The sequence below is a fragment of the Prionailurus viverrinus genome, chromosome B4 (genome assembly GCF_022837055.1).
Source record: "Prionailurus viverrinus isolate Anna chromosome B4, UM_Priviv_1.0, whole genome shotgun sequence".
NCBI lineage: Eukaryota > Metazoa > Chordata > Mammalia > Carnivora > Felidae > Prionailurus > Prionailurus viverrinus.
This window is the reverse complement of record NC_062567.1, coordinates 89,847,168-89,870,951: the sequence shown is the minus strand read 5'-3', so window position 1 is coordinate 89,870,951 and position 23,784 is coordinate 89,847,168. Positions and strand designations below refer to the sequence as shown.

At 44.0% G+C, this 23,784-nt stretch overlaps 1 long non-coding RNA gene across 1 annotated transcript; it reads left to right on the top strand.

The window, feature by feature from the left end:
* Nucleotides 1-1,562: 1,562 nt before the first annotated feature.
* Nucleotides 1,563-21,088, top strand: LOC125170231 (uncharacterized). Its single transcript, XR_007153943.1, has 3 exons — nucleotides 1,563-1,705; nucleotides 5,979-6,180; nucleotides 20,540-21,088. It is a non-coding gene; the product is annotated as an uncharacterized LOC125170231 (long non-coding RNA).
* The last annotated feature ends 2,696 nt before the right edge of the window (nucleotides 21,089-23,784 follow it).

Here is a 23,784-nt window from a genome sequence, read left to right as displayed (position 1 = left end):
CCTCTCTACCAAGCTGGCCACTCCATCTAGACCACCCCGGATCTCTGGGGCAATGGCTCATTACATTATGCTTTTACAAATAGCCACACTCTTATTCAGGTTAAAGGGGTTGACGGTGTGCTTGCTCACGAAGATAGTCTAAATACTCCCTGGATAATCTAAGCCCCAAACTCAGTTTTGTTTGTTTGTTTGTTTTCAATTAGCTCTGCACAAGTAAGAGAAATTACTTTTGGTGATGGATGAATCTGAGTAACTGTTAAATAGTCCTGGATAGTTTGAACACTTTTGTAGTCAAAAATAGCTTTGACTGAAGAAAAGCTACTTGAAATTTCATTATAGACAATGCATTGTACTTGTTGGTTACTTCTCATCAGATGGTGCTGGACAAGTCCACTGTTTACACAGCAATGTTCTCTAGGGAAGGTTTGAAATACAAAAAAAAAAAAACACAAAAAAACCTAAAAAACAAAAAATCTAAAGGCCTGTAGGCGAAGGTGTGCATTTAGCACAGGTGCAGGTGAATGGCCCCCGATCGGCATTTCCAAAGGCCACAAAAAATAAAAATGGCCCAGGAAGTAATGAACGACTCACATGTAAATACATAAAGAAGAGATTAAGAAGGAGTTGTCGGTAAGAAGAGGATGGCTTTTTGGGAAAGGAACAAATAGTTTTCTCATGACTGGGAAGGGACAACAGAAATAAAGCAGCTGAAAGGCTACAGACAGCAACACTTGAACACAGGACAGCAGAAGAGTGATCAGTCATAGTGGAGGTACCGGTAAGAAAGAGGAGAAAGGAAATGGGGGTGGGGAGATAGCAAGAGGCAGAGAGGTGGGAAGAACTCTACAGAAATTTTTGTGAGGAGGGAGCCCGGGTGGCTCAGTCGGTTGAGCGTCCAACTCTTGATTTCGGCTCGGGTCATGATCTCATGGCTCGTGAGTTCGAGCCCCGCGCTGGCCTCTGTGCTGACAGCAAGGAGCCTGCTTGGGATTCTCTGTCTCCCTGTCTCTCTGCCCCTCCCCCACTCGTGCTCACTCTCTCTCTTTCAAAAATAAATAAACACTTGTAAATATTTAAAAGAAGACTTTTTTTTTTTAATTTTTTTTTCAACGTTTATTTATTTTTGGGACAGAGAGAGACAGAGCATGAACGGGGGAGGGGCAGAGAGAGAGAGGGAGACACAGAATTGGAAACAGGCTCCAGGCTCTGAGCCATCAGCCCAGAGCCTGACGCGGGGCTCGAACCCACGGACCACGAGATCGTGACCTGGCTGAAGTCGGACGGTTAACCGACTGCGCCACCCAGGCGCCCCAAGAAGACATTTTTATAAGGACCAGGAGGAAATGTTTGAGGCGGGGTTGCACGTGGGGTGCAGGGGAGAAAACAAAACAGGGGTAGGACCAGAATGCTCAGTCAGATGATGTTCTCAGGAGACACATGGTTATGGCTTACCTTTCTAAGTGAGCTCACCGCCTCTTTCCACTGAGAGCCCTGTGTGTGCTCTCCCTCCCCCACACCATACTTGTGTTCTGTTCTCCTTTCCTCTCTGCCTAACCCACAGCGAGCGAGGAACCTGACAAACATTTCCTACAACGTGGACTTCAGAGAAAACAATTTTGTGACAGTTTTGTCCTTGAGCTACGTGTCAAGCTCTGTGCTGTTTTGCCTGCGCCGGGTCCTTGTAAACCTCACTCAAATGAGGCAGGTATGTTATTTTCTGATTTTAGAGAAGATGGAGACTGCAAATGGTTCGGTGACTTGTTAGTGATGGGCCATAATCAGATGGGAATTCAGGGAACTCTGGTGCCGAAGCTCACTCTTACCCACCCAGAACGATCTGCAGACTGCTCTGGGGCATGAAGAATGCCCACACAATTCCATCTGACCCGACAGTGGCATCTTCTGCTGCTTCTGCTTCTTCTTCTTTTTTTAATGTTTATTTATCTATTTTTGAGAGAGAGTGAGAGCACAAGTGGGGTATGGGCAGAGAGAGGGGGAGAGAGAGAATCTCAAGCAGGCTCTGCCCTGTCAGCACCGAGCCCGACGTGGGGCTCGATCCCACAGACTGTGAGATCGCGACCTGAGCCGAGATCAAGAGTCGGACACTTAATCGACTGAACCATCCGGGCGCCTCCGTCTTCTGCTTCTATAGTGGTACTTCTGCATTCTCGTCAATGGCTGGGGAGTGGAAAGGAAGGGAAATCTCCTCCACAGAAGTCCTGACATCAGCATGCTCAACCCAAGCCAAATCTAGGGTCTCTTCCTCATTTGCTGTACTGTTTCCATGGTGCTGTTTTCCAGCTCAGCCCGTATGTCGCCTTTCTGTATGTGCCTATCTGTGTTGAACAGAATTGCTTCCTCTAACTACTGCGCTATTAAGACAGCATCTGGGGCCGGGGGGGGGGGGGTGTGGGGGGTGGGGAAAGCAAGATCCAGGGAATGTACGCAAAGAAATGATCTCTGAAGTATGTGAACCAGGACAGGATTCCACATTCTTGATGTGATTCAGTCAAGTACCAACATATTTGTAAGTGGGAATGTTGACTAGTCGTCTAAGTTGGTAGAGAAAGGTTATCCAACAGCAAGAAATTCCTGTCTATTTCAGATCTTTGGAAAAAACCGAAGTGTCTGTGACTCGGTATTTGGTGAGTTTTTCGTCCTTGAGAAATGAAAAATCAACATACTTTTTTGATGAGGGCAACAAGGGGTTGTATGTTGTGAGCACAGTCAGATCTCATTAACTGACTAAATGAAATGTGGCCAGAATAAAAGGATTCAATGCCCCTCTAGAAGGAGATAATATTCTTTACTCCGAGAAGGCAAAGGAAAGGAGAAGGACACCTCTTCCCACCCCCCCCTTTTTTTTTTCAGTAAAAGGAGTCTCATATGGAACTAACTGTTAGCAAAGGGTGCTTAAAGGGACTGTTTGCAAAGAGTAAGTCAGGGGGAACACCACTATCCTGACACGCGACAAGTTCTTACAAAGTGCCAAAGAAGTCACTGAGCAGTCACGTGGCTAGCTGACACTTGCACCAGGACCCAGAGCGAGACTAAGAACTTCCTTATTTGTGCGAAGGCACCCATTTTTCAACAGCAGCTTCCGACCTCGGGCTTACCCCTCCTAACCTATGTCAGCAAATCACTCCGAAGTTTGCAAAGTAGGATCTGGGTTTACGGGTGAGTGACCAAGATACGTTGGTCTGTCAGCTTCCCCTTGAGCCCAGCTCTTCCAGTCTCTTTCTTGTTTCCAGGGCTTTCCACGCATCTTGTCCCTGGTCACGAAAAGTTTTCCTGAAAGGATTGGGGATTATGTAGAAAATGGGGGCGTAGGTGAAATTAACTGAAATGGTCATGCCTCTGTCTGAAGTCTAAGTCGCTTTTCCCTTTCATCTCAAGCAATAGATGATTTTATCTTAATCCCCTAACAAAAACCTGAGGACATTTTGATTTGTTGCTGGTGAAAAGTGATTTGAAGACTCCAGCTGCACTCTTGCTCTCCCAGGAACAGGAGCTAGCACCAGGCAGAACTTACTGATACCCTCATGCCTCCACATCCTCCTCCTTCCAGACTTCTGGAGCTCTGCCATTACTTATGGTCTTGCTTTCCTAGCTCGCTGCCTCTGTTAGGGGAGTAGGAGGGAAGAAGACACTCTCCTACCTAAGGTGTTAGCTGGTAAGTGTTTTAAGATATTACCCCACTCTGGGGATATCCACTCTCTTGATTCTTTTAGAAAAAAAAAAATGAGGGGAGCCTGGGTGGCTCAGTCGGTTAAGCGTCTGACTTCAGCTCAGGTCACGATCTCGCGGTTTGTGAGTTCAAGCCCCGCATCGGGCTCTGCGCTGACAGCTCGGAGCCCGGAGCCTGCTTCGGATTCTGTGTCTCCCCCCTCTCTCTGCCCCTTCCCTGCTCATGCTCTGTGTCTCTCTGTCTCTCAGTAATAAAGAAATGTTAAAAAGAGAGAGAAAAGAAAAAAAGAAAAAGAAACAAATGGAAACTTTCCTTCTCTGCCCACCCCCTCACCCCCTGCCACCAAATCTATTTGTAGGAGTAGAAATGAAGCCACTATAAGGGAAGAGTCTCTTAGGAAAGTTCCCGGGAAGATGGAACTCTTCCCAGACCCCTGCTCAAATCACAGCCCCTGAACAAGGGGCCAGCAGCCTGCTTAGACTCTCCTAGGCTTAGAGGTTATCACAGGATCCGAACGACTTGAGTTCAAGCATCCCCCAAATCTATTCAATCATCCAGTATTCTTGCTTTTCAATGAAAATGTCTATATGGAATGATGGAGAAAAATGAGTTACTATGAAAAACTGTGAAGACTAGCCTTAATCATAATGGAAATCTCTCCTTCCACTTGTTCATTCCAGCCAGAACTAGTTCTTTCCCGTCAGCCTGTATAATTTCTGAAGCCGAACACCCTGAAAAAGAAATTCCAGGAGAATCTTGTAAAGTGTCAACCTATTTTGGAAGTAGCGGGACATGACTCTGCCTTATTCAACATCATACTTAGACAATTTGATCATAAGTAGACAACTTTCATTTGAGAAGATTTGTGCACAAAGAGTGCCCAAAACCAGTAATTTGCCTTTTGAACAAATCTGAAAAGGCAAGTGTTCATTGTACATATTATTACGTTGTTTTCACTCTTCCGTATTTGACTTTTAGGACTTCATATGGAAACAGAAGCTTCAGGTCATATTATATTAAAAATGGTTTCTCCTATGCAGAAGAAATACCTGCTATAACTACGTTGGAATTTACTGGTTTAATTTAGCCAACAATTAAAACAATTTGTATGCAAATGGCCATGTTAGAAGTTGCCATGTGGCCTAAAGACCGAAGGCAGCTTGTGGATTTATTTTGGTGGGTTCACGCCGTGCCTTTCGAAAATGTGAATTCAATACCAACATTTAAAAATCAGGAGCTTCCAGAAAAAGATCTCGATTTCTGGCTTTTCTGGAAATAAGGCAAGGTCTGGCTGCACGGTGCTCCCGGTCCTGCATGGCACCAAAGGACCCCCGCACCACCCCACCCCACCCCACAACATTCTCTTTCAGAGGAAACCTGTCCCTGCCAGTCACCGCAGTCCCGCCCTGCCACTTCCTGTTTATTGCTTCAGGCTGGCTTTACCCATTGACATGACCTGCCTTTCTGCAACAGGCATTCCCGTTTGTCACCCCCTACCTCCAGTTTTGTATTTCCTGAAATTTCCCCGCCGCCCTTCCCTGTTGTTCCAGACTTATCCCTACACTTCCCTCTTCCTTTTCGTCTCCTGCCTTCCCTTTCTCGGGGCCACCGCTGTGCCCGCCAGAGGTCAACTGCGACTCAGGTGTTGGTGCTGAGGCCTCTCAAACTCGTTTCGTGCAAAAACACTTAGCCGGCACGGGACGACGCATGGTTTTCCCGCGTGCGTGAGAATCCGGCTAACTCATCCGTGGTACTAAAGAGCGCGGAGACGCTAAAAACTGCCGCCTACTTGAGACCTAACTGTAGTTAGGCCTGCCCCCCGGGTGCCCTTCGGTGACCTGTTGCAGCTGCTTGTAGACAGGTCTATTTTGGGATTCCCTCCACCGGGTATAAGCGCGCAAGTTACAGTCTTCCTGTGAAAGGTGGTTACTTTCTCTGAAAGCAGGGTTGAGGTTCTAAGCTTCTAACAGAAGTTCATAAACATGTTCTATGCCAAGGGGCAATTCAAATATGGGTCATGTACCGCAGAAGCACTTAGCTGTAGGGCGTGTGTTCAGGACACAGAAGAATCGTGAAGCAAACTGCTTACCCCACACCGCTGCTTAGATAGCTAATCCATAGGTATCTCGAACTTGGCACGCAAATGAGACACCGCAGGTCTGATTCCACCTCCCCGAACCTGTGTAGCCCAATGTGCTCCCTATCTCAGCAACTGGCGACTCCGGCCTCCCAGTTGCGGAGGCCAAAACCCTTAGTGTCATTTTTCTGTTTCTCTCTGGCTCTCACGCAGCCTGTGCCAACCATCTGCAAATCCTGTGGCTTCTACATCCACAAGTGTCCAGAATCCACCCGCTTCTCACTACGGCCACGGATACCGGCATTATCAAAGGGCGTCATCTCTCAACTGAATCACCGAAAGAGTCTCTTACTTGGCCGTGGTTGCCCCCTCTAGTCTCTTCTGAACACAATAGCTGTACTGATCTCTTTGAAAGGTAAGTGAGATCATGTCACTAAGCCCCAAGTCTTCCGTTAGCCAGAGTAAAAGCCACATTCCTTAGAGTCGCCAAAAGCTCCTGTGTGATTCCTGTGCTCTCTTCATCTTTAGGTCTATACACGTATGTCCTCTTCCACCCTATCTTGTGCGCTTTGCCCCAGCCACACTGGTCCTGTTGCTGTCCCCCAGACACAGCCATGCCCTACCTTGGAGCTTCTGTGTTTCTTGGGTCCTTTGCCTGGAATGTCCTTCCTCTAGCAAGTCCCTATCCCCTTGAGGTCTTTGCTCAACATTGCCTTCCCGGTAGGGCCTTCCCTGCCCACTCTATTTAAAGAGTTCTCTCGTCCCATTGTGGGTTTTACTTACTCGTTTTCGCTTCGTGACTCTCCACAATGTATACTCTATGAGGGCAGGGACTCTCGTCACTCTTTTTTCCACTGCTGTTTTTTTTTTTTTTTTTTTTTTTTTTTAAATTTTTTTTCGACATTTTTATTTATTTTTGGGACAGAGAGAGACAGAGCATGAACGGGGGAGGGGCAGAGAGAGAGGGAGATACAGAATCGGAAACAGGCTCCAGGCTCTGAGCCATCAGCCCAGAGCCCGATGCGGGGCTCGAACTCACGGACCGCGAGATCGTGACCTGGCTGAAGTCGGACGCTTAACCGACTGCGCCACCCAGGCGCCCCTCCACTGCTGTTTTTCGGTACCTAGAACATTGCCTGAGACATAATAGGTCCTCAATAAAACTTTGATGCATGAATTGGGTAGAAATGCCATCAATTTAAAATTTTCTATTTTCAACATTAAAGTGGAAGAATCATGCTTCCGGTCATGAGCATATGTGTATTATCTTTAAAAGGATAGAAGCCCAACTAAAAAGATTTACTTCTTCGGTTTTCTGGACGTGACCAGCAAAATTCCTGGTTTCTCAAAGCTAATCCCTACTGTTGAATTCCAACCAGGTGGAGCCCTAATTTCTAAATAAAGGAAAATTCGCCATTTCAAGTTGTAATAATGAGGGGTAAAGGATTCAGTTTGGATATTATGGAGACTCTCCTTGCATTTGTCGACCGCACAGAGGATGCTAAAGTATCTTAAATAAGGCCCTTTGGGGAGGCATGTTTAGGCCATCGGTCTGTGGGGCATGTTTCTGGGTCTGAGCTCCGCTCTATTAATTCATCATCGTTGACTGCTACATTTGTTGTGTTAAATTAATTAAACAAGGAGGCCATTAGACCGAGGTGGCTCTAATGCCTTGGTAGCCTGCATACGTAAGTAAACCAAATCCTTAGCCTGTAAATCCCTCAGGGTTAAGAAATCGAAACCTAAGAACAACTAATCAGAAACAGCCGACTAGGGTTTTCCAAATGAGGCAAACGGTTCAGCTATCAACCAATCAAGTAATTTCAAGTAATTTCCTTGCTTTGCTTCTGAATCTCCTCTATGCAAATCTTTCCCCTGGCACCTGTTGGTGGAGGGCTCCTAGCCATTTCTCTTTGGCATTGCCTGATTCAGATCGATTTTTGCTCAAACTCTTAAAATGTTTAACATGCCTCAGTTCACGTTTTAACAGTTCTAACACCTTGATGTGGGTTAAGACGTTACAACGCCTAGACGTGTTATTATTTCAATGTGGCATGCTTCTTCCGAACTTGAAAAAATAGAACTGCAGGAAAAAAGGCAAAAAAAACCCCACAATAGACAAGTCTCCTACTTTAGTAGAAACAATCACAAAATATAACAAAATGGACACTACACTGACCATCTTTTTTTTTTCAAGGATAATGTTGTTTTTTAAGTTTATTTATTTTGAGAGAGACAGAGACAGTGTGAGTGGGGGAGGGGCAGAGAGAGAGAGAGAGAGAGAGAGAGAGAGAGAGAATCCCAAGCAGGCTCCACATTGTCAGTGAGAGCCCACCAAGGGGCTCAAACTCACAAAACTGTTAGATCATGACTTGAGCCAAAACCAAGAGTCAGATGCTTAACCAACTGAACTACCCAAGTGCCCCTATGTTGACCGTCTTAAGGTTTTTGCTAACTGTTCATTTGTTAGGGTTAATTTAGACATGGGGGTGATCATTGTTCACTGTATATGCCACCAAATAAGTCAGGTAAATTCGTGGAATGCAGTGAATTGTCCAAAGTGATTATTAATTCTGGAGTTGGTATTCACCTATTTCAGGGAAGTTTTTAATGCAGACTTTTATTCAAAGCACTAGGTAGATAATAATAGCTAATATTTACAAAGCTCTCACACTGTACAGGAACTGTTCCAAGGCTTTATATATATTAACTAACTACAATGCTATGATGCGGAGGCTATTTATGGGAGGAAGTTTCCCTCAACTGTCTTAGAATCCCTGGCTGGGTCAGAAAATTTAACTGACAAAGACAGACTAACAGGAGAAAAGCATACACATCTGATTAAATTTTTACTTGTCCATGGGAGCCTTCACAAGAAAATCAAGACTCAAAGAAGTGACCAGAGAGCGTTCATACCTTTTAGACAAAGAAACAATACATTTGTGAAGAATTGATAAGACAGAGGGGTTTGGACTAGGGGTAGTAAATGGGGGAAGAAGTAAGCAGGAAGGTAAGAGAGAGTTTAACAAAGTTTGTGTAGACTTCTTGGTCCCAAATCCCCATCTCTGGTGATAACAATATCTTCCTTTCTCTTGGCACATGGACGCACCTTTTACTTGGGAGTTTTACCACTTGTTTCAAAGAAGGACAAAAAGAGGTCAAAGTGACCTTCCTACTTCTGTCATTAAAAAAGACTTTCTTCAGGGGCGCCTGGGTGGCGCAGTCGGTTAAGCGTCCGACTTCAGCCAGGTCACGATCTCGCGGTCCGTGAGTTCGAGCCCTGCGTCAGGCTCTGGGCTGATGGCTCGGAGCCTGGAGCCTGTTTCCGATTCTGTGTCTCCCTCTCTCTCTCTGTCCCTCCCCCGTTCATGCTTTGTCTCTCTCTGTCCCAAAAATAAAATAAACGTTGAAAAAAAAATTAAAAAAAAAAAAAAAGACTTTCTTCAGTTTACAATATTTAATACACCCAGGTGCCATCAATGAACCTCATCATTGTTATTATCTCTATTTTTTTAAATTTATTTTTTAAAATTTACATTCCAGTTCGTTATCATATATTGCAACAACGATTTCAGGAGTAGATTCCTTAATGCCCCTTACCCATTTAGCCCATCCCCCCTCCCACAACCCCTCCAGCAACCCTCTGTTTGGTCTCCATATTTAAGAGTCCCTTATGTTTTGTCCCCCCCCCCCTCTGTTTTTATGTGATTTCTGCCTCCCTTCCCTTTTGTTCGTCTGTTTTGTATCTTAAAGTCCTCATGTGAGTGAAGTCATGTGATGTTTATCTTTCTCTGACTAATTTTGCATAGCATGATACCCTCTAGTTCTATCCAGGTAGTTGCAAATGGCAAGATTTCATTCTTTTTGATTGCCCAGCAATAATCCATTATGTATATATACCACATCTTCTTTATCCATTCATCCGTCGATGGACGCTTGGGTTCTTTCCATACTTTGGCTATTGTCAATAGTGCTGCTGTAGACTTGGGGTGCATGTGTCCCTTCGAAACAGCATACCTGTATCCCTTGGGTAAATACCTAGTCGTGCAATTCCTGGGTCGTAGGGTAGTTCTATTTTTAATTTCTTGAGGCACCTCCATACAGTTTTTCAGAGTGGCTGCACCAGTTTGCATTCCCGCCAGCAGTGCAAGAGATCCTCTTTCTCTGCATCCTTGCCAACATCTGTTGTTGCCTGAGTTGCTAATATTAGCCATTCTGACAGGTGTGAGGTGGTATCTCACTGTGGTTTTGATTTGTATTTTCCTGATGATGAGTGATGTGGAGCATTCTTTCATGTGTCGGTTGGCCATTTGGATGTCTTCTTTGGAGAAGCGTCTATTCATATCTTTTGTCCATTTCTTCATTGGATTATTTATTTTTAGGGTGTTGAGTTTGATAAGTTCTTTATAGATTTTGGATACTAACCCTTTATCTGATATGTCATTTGCAAGTATCTTCTCCCATTCCATCAGTTGCCTTTTAGTTTTGCTGATTGTTTCCTTCGCTGTGCAGAACCTTTTTATTTTGATGAGGTCCCAGTAGTTCATTTTTGCTTTTGTTTCCCTTGCCTCCGGAGACGTGTTGAGGGAGAAGTTGCTGCGGCAAAGGTCATGGAGGTTATTATCTCTATTTTTGATGAGGAAACCAAGACAAAGGAGGTTCAGTAATTGACCTGAGGTAACAGATGTAGTTAGTTGCAGTGCCTGATTTGGACCCGGGTAGCCTGGCTCTAGAGTCCAAGTTCTTAACCAGTGCTATAAAAAAAAAAAAAAAAAAAGAGATTACTATGAAAAATGTATTTGATTTTTATCCCGTGATCCTGGCAGAGTTTCTAAAATCCTTGGAATTTCCTGAGAGGCAGAAGTGTCTTGCGTTATTCATAAGGCGCTTCTTTAGAGCACACCTGAGGTGACTTGAGTGGAGGGGGGAAGCTCCTGGATCGCCTCAAAAAGGGGCTGATCACCCGAAAGACTATGTGATTAGAAGGCTGGAACTTGCAGCCCCACCTACCAATCTCTGGAGTGTGTGTGTTGGGGGGTGGGAGGTTCTGGAGATTAAGCTCTCAGCCTGCGGGAGCTGACAACAGTCTCCAGGTAGATACTGTTAGAATTAAGTTAAATTCATAGGACCTCCAGGAAGTGTCTGCTGAGAATTGGACAATGACTTACTTGATGGTGCTGGGGAAACATGCCAGAGATACAAAAAGAGTACTCAAATAATTATTTATAGAGTCTTTTTCAAAGATAGGAAGTTCTGGGGTAGGTACCCGATAAAAATCTCTCTCTTGCGGAATCAGTCGCGCTGTTTTGAATTTGGCAATCTTTGAACAGGTAGAACCAACCAGGAATGTAAAGATTTCACCTCGAGCAACAAAAACTTGTGGAAATGCCTTTCATCTCACCACAAACCCCCACACTCTGATCGGAAATCCCAGAAGGGACTAAATATCATGCAGCGTCAGAAAGGTGGTGTAAGGGCAGAGCAGGATTTTTTCATCGCGGCAGGTACCAGCACTCTCATGACGCCTTTGGACACGCGGGAGCTTCTCCACGCGTCAGCTACACCCATGGCAGGATATGACACCGATGACAGGATGGCTGTCCTTCCCAGGCAGAAAAGGCCAGGAGTTGGGAAGGAACGCAGCCTTGCCTCTTTATAAATTCTAGTCACGCGTATCAAACGTGCTTTCAGAATCCATAGCGACTTGCTTCTGCTGCACGTTTCTGAAGCAACAGCCGGGTCTCCTGACATGGTTAAAGTTGTAACCGTATTCCTTTACCTTCTCGGTCAGCTTTTTGAACATGTTTTTTAGCTTGTAACTTTAAGAACTAAAGAAAATTGGGTTTCTTTAAATTATTTAATTTAGGGGCGCCTGGGTGGCGCAGTCGGTTAAGCGTCCGACTTCAGCCAGGTCACGATCTTGCGGTCCGTGAGTTCGAGCCCCGCGTCAGGCTCTGGGCTGATGGCTCAGAGCCGGGAGCCTGTTTCTGATTCTGTGTCTCCCTCTCTCTCTGCCCCTACCCGTTCATGCTCTGTCTCTCTCTGTCCCAAAAAATAAATAAACGTTGAAAAAATATTTTAAAAAAATTATTTAATTTAATAATTTAGAAAAAAGAAATAATTAAATTTTAAAAGAGTTTTGTGCCTTCCCCAGCATCAACACATTGCGATTGACTTTGGAAAGATAAAACCCTTTCAATACCCCTCATTCTAACGCTTAACACGTAGTTTATCAACATAGTTAATTTTTTTTCCCCTAGATCTATCATTGTAATTTCCCCCAAAGCACAAAGGAAGAACATTTTGATTATAGTAAGTACTCGTTAAATGCCTAACACACCTGGAGAATCAGAGGACATAATGATCTAAGATGTACATCTGGCCGTGTTATACTCTACTTCAATTTCCATGGCTCCCTACTGCTCTAGGATAAGGTCCAACTTTCTTAGCATAGAATTTAAGGTTCAACAGGAGCCACATCGTGGCACATGGCACTGTGGCTATGCTAACTCCATCTGGAATGCCTTCTGCACACTCTCCCTGCACCCTGCCTCTGGCCTCTTCCACTCAGCTCTCAAGTTGGCCCTCTCAGCCCTCCCTGACGCCCCCCCCTCCCCCACCACCCACAGCGAGACTTGGTTGGATGTCCTCCTATGTGCTGCTAGGCTACACATCCATTGAAGATACGGATTATATTTTCTCTCTCGTATCCCTGATGTCTAGCACAGTGCCAATGCATAGTCTATGACTGCTAAATGGTCATCCAATCAATGAATAAACGATATCATTTGTATTATCAAAAGGGTGACTAGTTACCCAGTCAAATGCCATCCATAGCGCACTCTTTATTTGTATTTCCCTTTCAACATGGTTTCTTTTCATTCCCCCAAAATTGTTTGAGTGTCTACTGTTCATCAGGCACTGTCCTAAGTCTTTGAGATACCTACTGGCGAACCAAAGATCCTGCCCGATTGGAACTTCCATTTTAACAAGAAGACTGACCATAAACACTACAAAGAATTATATATGATGTGAGACGATAATTGTTATGGGGGGAAGAAGTAGAGTAGGGTAAGGGGAATCAGAAGAATGGGAGGACAGGGTACGTTGCAATTTTAAATAGGGAACCAGGTGGGACGCACCGAGAGAGTGACATTGGAGCAAGTATCAGAAAGAGTAGGCAAGCATTGGCCCCATGGAATGTCCAGGGGAAGCAGATTCAGGCAGAGAACAGGTGACACCAGTTCTCAGTCTGAGGTAAGTGTTTGCTTAGCTTCTTCCAGGAGCAGCCCAGAGGCCAGAGTGGTTGGAGCAGAGTGAACGCAGGGGACGGAGGGGAGGTGGAGGCAGGGAGGAGATCGCAGAAGTAGACACGCTGAGGGAGGGAACGGGTGTGGGGCCTCAGTTCTCCTCCAAGTGAAATGGAAAGCCAGTGCAGGAGCCCGGGAGAGGAGCGGCATGTTCTGGCTTACATTCTGAAGATCTGAGCCCTATTTGGGGAAGAAGCTCTATTTTAGTAAACGCGAAAATGGTCTTTCTTAATTGATAATTTCCTCTCTCATGTTCTTTGAACATTTTCTGATGCAGCCAGATGTGTGCCAGAGGCAGAGTTTCATCCGATATGAGTGAATCTTATCCAGTACTTCTGTTTTTTTTAAGGTTCTGTTTTTATTTATTTTGAGAGAGAGAGAGAGAGAAGGAGAATGAAGGTGAGCGGGGGAGGAGCAGAGAGAGAGGGAGAGGGAGAATCCCGAGCAGGCTCCACACTGTCAGCGCAGAGCATGATGGGGGGCTTGAACTCAGGAGCTGTGGGATCATGATCTGAGCCATCATCAAAAATCAGACTCTTAACCAAGTGAGCCACTCAGGTGCCCCTTATCCAGCATTTCTCAGCCAGGTTATTTTGGCACGCAGGAATAGCATGACCTGGGGCTAGGCTTTTCCCAAAACTCACAGCCAAGTTGATCTTTAGGACACTATCCTGAGATGCAATATAGAAAAAAAAAAAACTGTGATTTTAATTCTGATTTTAAAATATTATTTCAAAATAAGTAGCAGTAAGAGTTCTTACGATAAGGGGCACACGATTCATGATGTGCTACAGGAATTTATAATTCCAGCTGCCAATTATCCTGCAAAATGTTATAATATCATTGAATCAATGCACTATGTGGACCTTTGTTACAACACCGACATTAGAGAAATAATCAGTTCTGGACTTTTGTCAATTCTTATGATTATTGATAATCTCAATAACTAAATTTCAGAGAATTCTCTTTGGAAAGAGAATGTATACATTTATTGGAACTGGTTCTAAACATGTTTTGACACCAGCCAAAAGGCAAAGCCACATAAAGGCTATTTCCAGAGCAAACTAGAGAAAATGCTTTACATCAGAAGACTGTAAATGAGAAATAAATCTGACCAAAAAAAAAAAAAAATGTTTAACTGCTCTAGTGAACAAAGAAATGCAAAGCAGTAAAGCAGAACTTAAGATGAATTTCAAGGAGAAAAGAAAAGGAAAAGAAAAAGGAACAAGGGAGAATATTAGAATACTTGGCGGGAATACAGGGACTCAGTGAAGGGTACTCTCTAAGTGCTTGGGCGTGAGAGCAGACACCTTCTCACACTGCTGATGACAGGGAGTGGTACTGGGTGATAAATCTGGAGAAAGATTACATTATTGGGCTTTGTGCTTTTACTCCCAGGAAAATTTCTTTAGGAAATGATGCAGCAAAAAACCAAAAAACAAAAAAACCCAAAAAACAAAAAACACAACAACAGCAACAAAAGTTTTAGATAAAAATTATATACTTTTCAATAAAAAGTGGGTTAAATAAAATATTTTAAATTCATAATAAGGAATGTTATTCGACTTTTGGGGCTCTTGGGTGGCTCAATCAGTTAAGCATCTGACCCTGACTTCAGTTCAGGTCACCATCTCAAGGTTCATGAGTTCAAGCCCCACATGGGGCTTGGTGCTGACAGTGTGGAGCCTGCTTGGGATTCTCTCCTCCCTTCTCTCTCTGCCCCTCCCCTGGTCTCTCTCTCTCTCTCTCTCAAAATAAATAAACTTAGAAAAATAAAAAAAATAAACTGTCTTAAAATTAAAAGAGAAATATTATAGGACTTTAAATATTTTATGAAAAATTGATATGGGAAGATACCTATGTTATAATGATAAGTTTGATGCAGAATGAAACAAGGTTCAGACACATGGCATCAGCATATACAAATATGTGATAGAAATAGAAACTAGGGGCACCTGGGTGGCTCAATCAATTAACCATCTGGACTCTGGATTTTGGCCCAGATCGTGGTCTCACGGTTCGTGGGTTTGAGCCCGTGATGTCTGGCTTTTCACTGACAGTGCGGAGCCTGCTTGCGATTCTCTGTCTCCCTCTCTCTCTCTCCCTACCTCTTCCTTGCTCATTCTCTCTCTCTCTCTCTCAAAATAAATAAATAAACTTAAAAAAAAGAAATAGAAACCGAGTAGAAATACACTAAATTATTAACAGTGGTTATCTTTGAATGGTGATGTCACAAGGGGTTTTATTTTGCCTTGTATTTTTGTACACGGAATTTATGATAAATTCTTGGTGCAAACTGTAGGGTATTTGGACATTAACCAAATTATTAATGAAACTGACTTTTTAGAGATCCTTAGCCCAGTCCAAGACTTGAAAGTGCTGTTATTAAGGAATAGATAAATAGGATAAATATTTCACATAAAAATCAACAAGGAAAAGGAATGTGTGTGCAAGAAGCTGATCTCTAAACACCTATTAGTGAGTGTGGAGGAGGAATGATGTAATTCACAACTCTTGATGAGTTTGTTCAAAATCCTCCACATAGGCACCACAGGAAGAAGAACACCATTGTTTTCCAGTTTTGTATTCCGCTCTCCTGGCAATTTTTTTCAATGATATTCTGCCGTTGTGTGTGTTTGTGCGTGTGTGCTTTTTTTGGAGGGGGGAAGGGGCAGCGAAAGAAGGGATGCGAGAGAGAGAGAGAGAGAGAGAATGAGAATCCCAACAAGCTCCATGCTCAACTCAGAGCCCACCTCGGGCTCAAGCCATGATCCTGGGATTATGACCTGGGCTGAAATCAAGAGTCGGACACTCAACCCACTGAGCCACCCAGGTGCCCCCCATGATGTTCTGCGGTAATATCAGGCTTGACACAAATAAAGAAACAACACCCTCTCTTTTTATCTGAAGAAGGCTTTTTAGCCTTTCAAAGGCAAGCGTGTTTCATTTTGTTACTAGTAAACATGTGTATTGATTCCTTTAAGAACACGTGATTCCTCTCCCCGCCCTCCCCCTCCCCCATTACATCTTCGCTCTAGGAACTTTGGAAAATCAGCATGTTACAGCTTCATCTCATTGTGAGGTGTGTTCAAAAAGTTCAAAGTACTCCCCAGAGGTCTTTCTCTTTGTCGTTCTCATTCCCCACTTTGCTTATTGTTCCCACTGTGGTGGGTCAGATTGTCCCAAGTCTCCCTCGAAAGCAAGCTGAGTCCATGGGCATTCAAATAGCTGTTTAGAGAGTGTATTTTCCCTCCAGATTCAAAGCCTGGTGATTATAATGGTGGGATTCTGAAGAGTCTCCTGAAATAAAGCCATATTAACACTTGCAGGAATTTCTGTGCTTAGTTCTCTGGAAAGGCAATTTCTTTTTAAAAATAAATTTTTTTTTTTAACGTTTATTTAGTTTTGAGAGAGAGAGAGACAGAGCATGAACGGGGGAGGGGCAGAGAGAGAGGGAGACACAGAATCGGAAGCAGGCTCCAGGCTCTGAGCCATCAGCCCAGAGCCTGACGCGGGGCTCGAACTCCCGGACCGCGAGATCATGACCTGAGCTGAAGTCGGACACTTAACCGACTGAGCCACCCAGGCGCCCCAAGAGCGCGATTTTTCTGTTGAATTCCTTCCTTAGCCTGGAAATCACTTACCTTTCTAGATTTCTTTTAAGAGAGTCAGTCCATAATGAACTTATTAGAATATGAGCCAGTTTCCCTGTGAGGGAGTTTGGAAGCAGATCTCACAGCCCCCGTCAAGCCCTCAGATGAGGGCAGCCCAAGCTAACCCCAGCGGGATCACCACTGCTTCTGACATGCTTACTTTCTTTTAAAAAAGATTTTAAATGCTTATTTTATTTTTGATAGAGAAAGAAAGAGACAGCATGAGCAGGGGAGAGGCAGAGGGAAAGGGAGACACAGAACCCAAAGCAGGCTCCAGCTTCTGAGCTGTGGGCACAGAGCCCGATGCGGGGCTCGAACCAACAAACCACGAGATCGTGACCTGGGTTGAAGTCACACACTCAACCGACTGAGCCACCCAGGTGCCCCTGACATGCTTACATTCTAAGCTGTCTCTTAGAATTGCAAGGTCTAGATTCAAGAAGGCAACTTCATGTTATAGTTGCCATCTTGACCTCCCATGGAGAACAGCTTGCCGTGGGTAGCCATCGTGGAACTATCCCAGAAAATTCCCTGCTCCATTTAGCCACAGGGAAGGTGTAGAGAGGACTAGAGCTTTAGACCTCAAAGTTCAGGACCAGAGGAGCTAGCCTCAGTTTACTGGTAAAGTTCATCAACGTTGGGTGCTTTGCTGGGAAAGTATCTACTGTTTGGATAATCTTACAGCACGCCTCTTTGGGTTATTTCCTCTGCCTTTGTCCATTTTTTATTTGGTGAGGAATCCAGACGTGCAGTGCAATTACGTCATTCAGCCCACTGAAATGAATGGGTTTGATTTTTATTTACAGATGTTCTGCTTTTGTTTACCTGATGTTCCCTCCGACTAATCCTGAGATACTGTCATTTTCATATTGTTTGTCCATAAGTGGCACATACACTTGAGAGATCGTAATATCAAGAATGTAAGTTTCTTTTAAGCCTTTATTTGACAGTTTTATAGAAATCTGACAGAGCTGGGTAAGGAAACATAATGAAGTGTATGAGATAAAGAAGATATTAAGGGGAGGATTGGCCTTGAGCCAAGTTGTGAGATAAGCCAGGGGTTTCTACTGAGGATCAACAATCTTCCTTTCCCTTCCTAGCCTCTTCTTCTGGGTCCCTGTGCTGAACTGTTGCCCCGAATAAACCAGACTAACTAATTCATCTGAAAGTTCTGGGAGGAAGATTTTTATAGATAAGGAAACTGAGGCTTCAAGTAAAATGGCCAGCTTTGAGGTAAACAGCTTGTTAAGGTAAACTTGGAACTTGAAAACAGGTTTTTGGCTTAAAATTCAGTACTTTTCCATATGCCAATGATGCCTAAACTAACACTGGTTTTATTTCTGTCTGTAAAATGAGCTATACTTACAAAATAATTGGCTTCTGTCTCTTCCTATAATTGGAGATGGTGGTGATTATTATTAATAACATCTGTACAGAGGGTCTAATAACCTGTCAGTGTCACTGTGAAAATAGAATGCTGAGAGACCTATAAAGCACCCAGCGCGGGGTCTGAGCAGTCTCAAGTCACCGCATACGCTTACCTGTGTGAGCCGGTACCTGGTGGTCACCCAGCAGGATTCCCGGACAAAATTTCATTACACTGTAATGTTGCCATAAGGCTAAGCAATAACTAAGGGCTTTTTCTAAAACTGTGAAGGCCTTTGCCAACGAACGTACAATTTTTATTCTAATATCAGAACTAGTTTACTAACCTCTTCTCTGTTACCAATTTCCTAGCTGTCTTATCCCGGTACCCTTAGAAATTCACAGTCCCAGGCTGTGAAGGCAAACAGCATATCTTTCCTGCCCTACTAACTTGGAATACTCTAGTCTTTGCTGAGAAAGGAAATGGCATGGAATTCATTGACTAGGAAGACTGTGGTCTTAATGACTAATATGCCATCTTTCCTTGGGTGTATTTTCCTTTAACAAAGAAGAACCAAGAGGGGTGCTTGGGTGGCTCAGTCGGTTAAGCGACCAACTTTGACTCAGGTCATGGTCTCACGGTTCGTGGGTTCGAGCCCTGCATCGGGCTCTGTGCTGACAGCTCAGAGCCTGGAGCCTGCTTTAGATTCTGTGTCTCCCTCCCTCTCTGCCCCTCCCTGCCCATGCTCTGTCTTTGAAAAATAAACGAACATTAAACAATTTTTAAAAAAAGAACCAAGAAAAAGAAATATTTTTTTTCAACGTTTATTTATTTTTTGGGGGACAGAGAGAGACAGAGCATGAACGGGGGGAGGGGCAGAGAGAGAGGGAGACACAGAATCGGAAACAGGCTCCAGGCTCCGAGCCATCAGCCCAGAGCCCGACGCGGGGCTCGAACTCCCGGACCGCGAGATCGTGACCTGGCTGAAGTCGGACGCTCAACCGACTGCGCCACCCAGGCGCCCCAGAAAAAGAAATATTTAACCCAAAGGATTGACTATGTCATGGTGGATTTCCAATAACGTACATGGGTGGCACTTTGGGAGACTGGGGGAAAGAAGGGTATGTCAGGCCAGGAGAGGGTACCCCCCAAATTATCCCACAGGAGGCTCATTGCTTTGCTTTGCATAGATTATCCTTTTAATAATAATCTGAGTGCCTTCAGGAAATGAGGTAAGAACCTCACTTGTTCTCCTCTGCTTGAATTGTTGACCCCGAGTCAACAAACCCAAACTATTATGAGAGTGTCACAATAGGAAGCCCAGGCTTTGGGGGTCAGACACATCATCTCGTATTGGATACTCACACACCTATGAGCTGTGTGTCCTTTGGTACATCACAAACTGACCCTCAGTTTTTTTTTCCTCTGAAAACAGAGGCAGCTCCTTGGCTTGCTGGGATTAAATGAGTCGGTACAGGCAAAGCATCAATCCTAGCACTTTGTGCTTCACACCTGACTCCTACTCCATCTATGTTGAATGTGTGCTCAGCACACATACCTCTCTTTCTCCTCTCCCGATAAAAGCTGTGATTTATTGGATTTGTTTCTTGAAACGAGACAAATTTCTAGGAATTAGCAGCAGTGAGCAACACAGGAAGTGATTTACGGGCTCCCTTCAGAAGTCAGAGAACGCGGTTCCATGGTAGAAATACTCTTCTTCTGTATCCTCAAGCGTTTATTTACTAGTCAAAAGACTCCACAGGTTAAAAAAGAGAAAGATTAATTAGATCCAAATCCCTACTCTCCTTTCCAAGATCTAAATTAAAAGTCATCAGAAGATACCTGTGTGCAGCACAGACTGCCAACATTTGAAATTTACAACCCCCTTGGCTTTGTGTTTCAGGAAATTTGATTTCGAAATCTAATTTTAGAATAACAAATAGTCCTGCACAGAGTCCCAAATGTTCCTGGTTCCCAAAGAGTTTAATTTCAAGCTTCTTTATGAAAATCTGAATATATGATCTTTTCTTTCTTGTTTTCTTTTTTGTAAATCACTTAATATATACATTCTCGGAGAACATTAGAATCTCATGCAGAGCCATCATTTAATTCTCTAATAAGGCAAAATTTACTATAAGTATTCCACAAGGTCTCAGTGGTTGGCCTCTTTGGCCTCGAAGGCCAAAATAAATCTATAAAACACGTGTGCGCACGGACGCACTTTTATTTTACACTGGTCTAAAACAAAACTGTTTCCCTCATCTGAACTCTTCTCAGAGCCCACACTGACAGGCTAATGCCAGCAATTACCTGAATGATCATTTCAACAACTGGAAAGCTTGGCATTGCGCCCTGCTCAGAAAATAACATCCCACCCAATTTGGGGCACCCAATATAAAGCATGCTTTTATATTTTTTCATCTTTCTCTTACTTTCCATTTCAAGAACGCGGTCTTACTGAGTGGTTTCGGCCTCAGCTGTCCTTTGTGATTAAAAAAAAAGACCCTCGCCGGAACAGAATGTGACAACCTGTGCTTCAACGTCAGTCCAAATCCTACGGTGTTCTCCTGGCAGAACTCCTGGCATTCAGATGCTTCAAAGGTTTGGGATGTAGCGACAGAACTTGTATTTGGTCTCCTCCGGACTTCTGGAACTTACACTTTGTGCTTGGATTGGAGTCGTTCTCGGTGTTGCTCACTCATCTGGCACGCGGCTTTCTGAACTGTGCAAGAAGATTTCACCTTCCCGAGGAAGGACTCCATCATGTCTTGAAGACTTTCTTGAACTCCTCACTGCAACTACACTGAGTCTGGCGATCGATAGGTCATCAATAAATATGAGATGAATGAAAGTGAATACCTGATATTCGGAGATACTGTCAAATATCTTTCTCTGGTTGATTAAGAGCCTCCGTTTCAACAAAACTGTTTTCTTTTTTTTGAAAACTTTATTACTACAGAAAATTTAGACAGAAGTTGTATGACAGACCCATGTACCCATACCAGCTTTGATAATTATAAACTCATGAACACACCTGCTTCATACAAGCAGGGTTTTTTGGGTTTTGTTTTGTTTTGTTTTGTTGTCAATAGATTGCTTTTGGGCAGTTTTGGGGTTACAAACAAATTAAGTGGAAAGTACAGAGTCCCCATATATTCTTTCCTCTCTGGTTTCCCCTATTATTAACTTTTTGCATTGACACGGTATATTGTAACAATTGATGAGCCATTGTTAATGCATTATTATTAACTAACGTCCGTAATTCACTTAAGGGCTCACACATTGTGTTGTACCTTCTATGGGTTTAACAAATACATAATTAACAAATTACCATGCCATACAGAATAGTTTTACCAGTTTCTAACAGTAAGAAAATAGCTATCGCTAACCTTTAATTACCTCGGGGTGAATGACATTCACACAGTTGAAGGTATTTTCATTTAGATTCAATTCATAATTTATGCTTATTATGACGATCTCCTATCTACTGTGTCGTACAATTCATGACAATTGCCTTCGGTAAACATTTTTATCCCCATTTTCTAAGTGGAGATATTGAAGCTCTGAAAGGTTAAAGAACTTTGCAAAGGTCAAATAGCCAGGAAGGTGGGGAGCACAAGGATTCCAGCCAGATTAAGTGGGATTAATCCCCACTGCAACATTTATGACTTGGTAAATGGCAGAAATGCTAAAATTAGTCCTTTCTACCATTTGTGGAGCAATTAAGGGATGTAATGGAAAGCAGATCCAGATGGCAGAGGCCTTCCCAGAAGCAAGGTTTCCTATACTCAGGTAGAGGAACAAAGATCTGGAAGTGGTGCGGGGGGAGCCCTTGGTGCCTGATTGCCATCCCCAGCGTGGGGGGTGTGTTGTATGTGAGAGTGAACAATTGCAAGAGACAGGCTGGGTCCAGGGAGAGAGCCAGGTTTCAGTTAGGGTATGGAGCTGAAAGTAAGAAGGCAGAGAGGTCCCGTGTGGTTCAGAGGAAAAATTACTGAGGGAAAAAGAGCAGTGGGGGTTATGGAGGAAAGAACCAAGTACCACGGGGTGAACGCAGAAAGCAGACAGGCTGCCCTCTCGGCTGGTAATTGAGGGAAGAATTCGAAGCACGATGGGCTTAATTGACCACAAGGTTTTTGAAGATCCCCCTCTTAAACCCTCAGGAAGTGTTGAACCGGCAATCCCTGCCCTGTGTCTGGAAAGTCCGCAGTCAGCACCCTGCTTTCCAGTTGCTCAGAACCATGCTTCCTGAGAGGGAATCTCATGCCCAGAAGCCTGGCCCAAGGCACGCAGATTGGTTCTACCAGGTCTTAGTGAGTGGTGAGCACGGCCTGGGTTGATGCACAAGTGGGATATCCCCTGGAATATTGGGCTGCGGGCTTGGTGTTTATGGAGGTGGTTACTGGGGGAGAACATTCGGTTCATGAGCTGTCTGACAGCTAAGATAGCTTTGAGAAGTATCCTGCCCTTTCCGGGTGGAGGGTAGGACCAAGTCTATGAAATGTTGGGTTTCCAAACTACTCTTTCTTCCACCTTGGTGGCTTCCTTTCTACTCTCTCCCTTTGTGCCACCATCTATGCTGCCATGGCCTGCTAGAATTTCTCCCCTGGGCACACTTTCATGCACACTTTTTGTCTCTCTGTACTCCATAAGAATACACCTGTTGTATGTCTAATCCTATACTAATAGACCATGTCATTCTTATAATCATGGAATACGTATCTTGCAAAGCCACTCCAACTTCTCACCCTATGACTAGATGCCCCCACAACACCTCCACCAAGTGGTCCTATCACCTATGCTTGAACAGATGCAGGGAGAGAAAACTCACTACTTTAAAATGTACCCGAGCTTTGGATAGGTTTGATGATAGAAGCTTTTCACTAAAGTAAAATCCTTATATGCCCCTCAAAGTATAATTCCTCTTCTCCAGGACATTCCTTCAAATATGTGCCTCTAGGTTTATCTTCCTAGTGTAGCTGCCAAATCGTTTGTCCCTCAGACATTGTATACCAGTGGGGCAGGGTGAGATTTTAGTTCCCGGATAAGAAATCTGCCTCAACTTTTTTTTTTTTTTTTTTAAACTACATGATGCACTAACGCCATGCCAGACGCTGTGCTAATTGTGAAGATTAAGGTAATTTGATTAATCCTGGTAACAATTCCAGGAGGGAAGTGTTGCTTTCTTTCTGCAAATGAACAAACAGTGGCTTAGAGAAACACGTTATTGACCTTAAGGTCACGCTGCTGGTTAGGAGCGGAGCCAGAACCGAGGTCCAGGTCCTCTGAGGTCAAGGCCCTTTCTCCCACCACCACATGACTGACAGTGACCCTCTCCAGACAATGACCCATCTAGCAGAGCAATCAAATGTTACAAGTCCAGACCGAATTACAAGTGTGGAGGCTGAGGGAGAACTTGGAAGCTTTTTTTTTTTTTTAACATTTCCAAAAAGCGTACATATGTAGAGAATTATCTTTGTTATTCTCAAGCACAAGGGTATTGTGATGGTGGGATTGTTAGTTATGAGAAGAGACACTAGCTGCTATGACAACATACCCTAAAATCTCAGTGGCCTAACCCAAAAGTGTCTTCCACAAAGTCTAACGCAGGTGGTCCTCTTTGGCAGGTGGCCTTCCATGTACCCTGGCATGGTTTGAGAAGACTCATATGTTGAAAGCCTAACCCCGTA